General features: G+C 30.8%; 1 long non-coding RNA gene across 1 annotated transcript; it reads right to left on the reverse strand.

Annotated features, from left to right (window-relative positions):
- Positions 1 to 408: 408 nt before the first annotated feature.
- On the reverse strand, positions 409 to 1,517 carry LOC128285415 (uncharacterized). Its single transcript, XR_008275907.1, has 2 exons — positions 1,468 to 1,517; positions 409 to 601 (listed from the first exon to the last, which is right to left on the reverse strand). It is a non-coding gene; the product is annotated as an uncharacterized LOC128285415 (long non-coding RNA).
- Between the last annotated feature and the right edge of the window lie 4,550 nt (positions 1,518 to 6,067).

Here is a 6,067-nt window from a genome sequence, read left to right on the forward strand (position 1 = left end):
GGCCCAGACGTTATGACCGAATCCGACATGCCACATCGAAGCGTTCAAAACATTTTATATTGTTGATCCAGAAAAACTTACTAAGTGTTTTAAAAGATAATTTCATTATAGGTTCAAGTGAATGGAAGCTGTGCACCAGGTAGGAAACCGGAAAAGAGGTGGTGAGTCCATCGGACTGCTTAAGTACCAAGCTCCTTTCGGATCCAATCCTAGACATGCATACCGCCATTGCCACACCTTAACGTCATGGATATTTCTAGGAAACCGATTTGATTAAGTCATTTTTAGGAAAAGTGATTAATTTTGGAAAATACTTTCATTATGGAAGCTTTGCTTGTTGTCGTGTTATTTTGAAATCAATTTTGTTTTTGAAAACGCCCTAAAGCTATCCAATTTCAACAGTTAAAATAAGTAATACCTATCTTAGTAATACATATTAAAACCATCAAAAATAATTAAGCGGCCTTATTACATTTAAAAACCCAAAACTTCAAACGTAAATAAAAGGATGTCCAGTTCACCAGAAGAAAATCAAACTTTCAGAACGGGTGGCCACTCCGAATTCCCTCACGACTCCAAGCCCACTATGGTTGGGGATTACCTGCGTGGACGAAAATAAAAGGGTAAGTTTGGGAAACTCAGGCGTGTAAATTAACCCAACCATAGCCTATATCAGCTCAAACCACGAAAGCAGAATAAGTTGGCCTTAGCCCGAGCATTTCGAATGAAGCCCATAGGCCCATAACAGAACAGAACAGATATTACATGTTTATGCAGAAACCCAACCCAGATCAATCCATAACACCCCCGTACCAGCCTTACGGCATGTGAGGAGACTACTCGACCCATCCATCCGCTACACACCACAGAATTTTGCAGCATGGCTGCCAGATACAGATAATGTGACAGAGTCACCAGATACAGATAATCGTGGCAGAGCCACCAGAACAAATATATGTGGCAGAGCCACCAGATCAGATAATCGTGGCATAACCATCAGGACGCTTCCTCTATAATATAACCCATGTCCCCATGCAACAAATATACAATCATGGCATACATTATACAGAATCAGATCATCATGCTTTTCAGTCAAAAGTAGCCCTAGGGGTATAACGGTAATTTTGCACCTAGGGGTATAACAGTAATTTTCCATACATAGGGGTGCTCAAGTAATTTCACTATTCTTAAGGTTTTCATGCATAACATAGCCATTTACGTACGATCAGAAACACTTACCGCGTTTTCTTACCGATTTGGGTCCGTTGGCCCATTATCCCGTTTTTGGTCCATTAAGCCCAAAAACATCGAAATGCACGGAATCGCGCACTCTACAGTCTTATCAATTTAATTTACTATATACATCAAACTATTAATCCCACGAGTATTCTCACACTCGTAAGTTCTCAAAATACCGGCTTTTCAGCTTTTGCGGATCTAGTTTATAAGAGGGTGTTAGTTACACACCTGTTTGCGACGATATGCTGACGAGATCCACACACGAACTACCTACAATTGGATTACTAACACGTTAATCTAACTATTCAAACACGAAATACATATTAACCCCTTACCATATTCGGGTAACCACACCTACAGATCTAGTAAGCTTATAAGAAATCAATAAGCAACTCATTAACAAATTTTTGTCAATGTTTACCACATAATCGTAATCTCACTGCAAGCTGTCTTCCTGAACAACAGTCACTAAATCATTTATAACTAGAGCTACGAAACTCCAAATCAAGTGCCGTTAATTTTCCCTGAAAATAGACTCATATATCTTCTATCCGTACAATATTTTTAGAATTTTTGGTTTAGTCAATCAATACCAGATTTTTCTTAAATTTCCCATGTTTCACTGTTTGACTAATCTGACCACTCTTCATTACGAATCAAATTTCTCATTGTACAAAATTCAAAATATGTTCTCGTTTATTTCATTTGAAAATAGACTCATTAATCTTTAATTACATAATTTATTCAGCTTCTAATTCATCTCCCACAATTTATGGTGATTTTCCAAAGTCACATTACTGCTGCTGTCCCAAGCAGATTTATTACCAAATCACTCTTTCACACATACCTTGCATGCATGTTATTTAAACATGTATATCACCAATCAATCATCACATATCTATGATTTTACTTAAGTATAATCTCCATTTCATCATTTTAAAGCACAACATGTTAGCCGATTTTTCCCTTTAGCATCTAAGGCACATGCATGCTCATTTGTTTGGCTCAACTTCACCTATCTTCCATTTTTCATCAAAAGAACATGAAACAACAACAATTTCCTTCATTTTAATTCATGACTAAATGCTCACAACACAACTAAAAACCAAAATATGCTTCAAGAGTTAAGGTAGAATCAAGAAGAACTCATGAACCTCAAAATAGAAGCAAGGTACCAAGAACTTACCTTCAATTTTCCTCCTCCTAGTGACCGAATACTCAAGAGCTTTCTCCTCTCCTTTCTCTTCTCTCCTAGTGACATAATACTCAAGAGCTTTCTCCTCTCCTTTCTCTTCTCTAACTTTCGGCTATGATGAACAAAGATGGACAAAACTTTGTTCTTTTCATCCTTTTGTTATTTTATTACCCAACATTTTATGACATAAAATAACCTATATTATTTGTGCCATACATATGCCATAATGTCAATAAAAAAAATGCCCATAATGCTTATCATGCCCATCATAGAACACTTACTTAACCCATTATCAATTTTTTATCAATTTGTACCATAAATTATGGATATCAAGTGCACATATTGTCTTCAACAACATGATGGCCGGCCACTTCTTGTAAAATGGGAGGTTTGACATACAAATCCTCCTATTTTGCACTACTATTTATTTGGCCACTACAAATTAGCCTATAGCATTTTCAAACACTTTCACATAGGTCCTATTTCATAATTTCACTCACAAATGACAAAATCAAAGACAAAATCAAAGCATGAAATTTTGCCAACATTCACAGAATTCTCGAAAATTGGGGCGTTACAATATTGACATAAAGTTCCTACTTGTGAAAGAGAGAGTGCAAAGTGGACAAAGGTTTACCACCCAAGGTCTTTCATGAGCACATTGCTCATACGGGTATTATATAATTTGAGGACATCATGGTTTAGTGGGAGTTTGTATTTTATTTGGTTTATGTTTAATGGTTATTTTCTAATTATAAATAAAATATTTAGTTTATTTTATACTGACCTCACTTAAATTTAAGGAAGACCAGTTGGAAATAGGCATGTTTGGTTCACATTGTATGTAATCTTGATGCTATGCATCCGTGATTGATCTATGTCATTTGACTATATTTGTATATGTGATCATTGATGAGTTTAGTCATGATTAGATGTCAATTATATGTATTTAAATAAATAAATATATTAGCTTATTTTTATTTTGGGTAGGTATAATTATTTATGATGTATTATATAAATATAAAATAATGTTATATCAAATAATAGTATTAATAATTTGTGAAATTTGAATCAAATCAAAATATTGTATATAAAATGTATAAAATTAAAACTTATATATAATATTATAGATTATATTAGTTTTGAAATTTATTAGAAAATAAATAGGGATGGATTTTCAATATTATAAGTAATTACGCCAAGGAAAAATTTGAAGGGATTATCAGTATTTTTTAACTTTAATGAGTTGATTGAGCAACAAAGTTTGAATAGAAACGGAGATTCTATGTCTGAACCGCAAATCAGACAGCTGGATGAATGCAGCGTTTACATCAACGCGGTGCGTTTTTCTTTTCGGTTGGGCGGTGGTTGTGTTTATCCGTTTCACCGACGATTTCTCATTACTTTTTCATTTTCCTCTTCCTTTGTTTTGGAAATTGATGAATAATTAGATGTACGTTATGTTGGATTTTACCCTTTTACTTTATCACAAATTTCTTCCAAAATATCACTTTTTATCCTGCGGTTTGCTTGGAAATTGTAAACTTTACTTGGATTAACACTATCGATAAAATTTTAAATTTTAATAATAAAATTTAATTAGGTTAAAGTATCATGGAGACACTTATATTAGGAGTCCGATTATATTTTGTTTCTTTATTAAAAATTACATAAATTAGTCTTTATACATTAGATTAAAGAACAAAAGGGTCTTTTTGTTAAATGTTTTATTTATTTTTACCATTAAAAACCAATTCTTCTATGTAAATATGAGGTACACGTGACATATCATATGCAACCAATTTTTAATAGTACAAATAGATGGAATGTTAAACAAAAATAATCAATTTGCTCTTTGATCGAATGTATAGGGATTAACTTGCCCATTTTTTAGTAGAAATAATAAAATACAATCTGACTTTAATACAATGGCCTTCATAATACTTTTTACCATCTTTTCATGAATTACATCTATACAATCCCTACTTGAATTTAATGTCATTTGATTTAATGAGACCAACTCAATAATGATTGATATTTAAATATAATAAGCTTAAAATAAAGTTACTTATTATTACAAATTAAGAAACTATTTAATTTATTTTTTTCCTTTTTACGTATACTAATAAATTAAGAATGGTGATTACAAAAGGTTTGATGTCTCTACATTTCCTTGCAAAAATTTGCCTTTTCTTTCATTGTTCATTGTAAGAATGGTGATTATAATTTAAATATCATAAAGTATTTAAAAAAGGTGTACTTGAATGTTGAAGTGAATAAAATGAAAGCCAAAATCATTTTAATGGAGTACTTGGGTTTCAAACACCTAACCTAACATATTTTCTTCCCTCTATGTACCCTATTAATCAAGAACCTCAGCTTCCAAATTTTGCTTCAAAATCAAAATTTTAACATTCATTTTAAAACTACAAACTTAGCTTTGTTCATCCAAACTAGTCGAAATCTAATTTTAAAAAATTCAAATCTAAACTTAATTTTAAGTTAAAATTAATAAAATATTAAAAATCATAATTTAAAATTTATATTTTTATTTAATTTAAATTTAAATTTAAATCAAATTAACTTTACTCTAATTGATTTAAATTCAATTAAGATATAGTAAATTTCTCGACCCTTGAACAAATCCACTTGCAAGCTACCAAATAAAACGCAAGTGTATTATAAGATTAAAAAAAAAAGAGGGTGAGATGGCGTACTTGATGGTTGAAATTGATAGTTACAAGAATCTCACGTATTGAATTACTTTTGGGATCACATGAACTGCATTGTAAGAGTCATTAAAGTTGTCAACTTTCGCAAACTAAAATTAGTTAGAAAAGAATACATGCGTTTTGACGTTACAATTTCTCTATTGTTTCTATTGAGTTATTGCTTAATCATACATTAATTTAATTAAGAAATCTAAAATCATATTTCATATAAGGTAAAAGTATTTTTTTTATTTTTTATAATTTTTTAAGTAAAACAAGTAAAAATATTATTTTAAATAATCAAGAGTTCAAGAATTGTACATCATTCAAAAAATTTTTTTTTATAAATATAGTTTTATATAAAATTTACTTTTACTTTTTGGGTGTTACATAATCTAGTACTTAAACAATACAAGAATTTTAAAGGGTAGATTATCCAAATGATCACCTTATTATTAGGACACTTTTATTTTGGCCAGTAAAAAAAAATTCTCAATTTCGTCACTTAACTTTTAGGCTGCTTTCATTTTAGTCACCCAAGCATTAAATCATTAACGATGACTAACTGTATATATCAAATCATGTTCACATCATGTTTACATTTTTATTTTGATCACTAAAAAAAAATTATTTTTAAAGTCTTGATTCGAGAGAAAAAAACATTTAAGGATTAAAATAAAAATGTTGTAGGAACTAAATAATGCATTAAAAATTTAAGGATCAAAGTGAAAAACTAGTAAAACTTTCAGCAATGGGATAAACAATTTGACAATTATTTTTAATACATTGTTTTAGAGTCTTACCATTTTTTTCACTTTTGTTGATGAGGGGTATCAACAAAGTTGTGATAGATATTATATAAAAGAAATAGTATCTTTAAGAAAGCTAAAATTGGAGAGCTGAGACTCTAGCTACAAGGTAC

Source organism: Gossypium arboreum, chromosome 2 (genome assembly GCF_025698485.1).
Source record: "Gossypium arboreum isolate Shixiya-1 chromosome 2, ASM2569848v2, whole genome shotgun sequence".
Lineage (NCBI taxonomy): Eukaryota > Viridiplantae > Streptophyta > Magnoliopsida > Malvales > Malvaceae > Gossypium > Gossypium arboreum.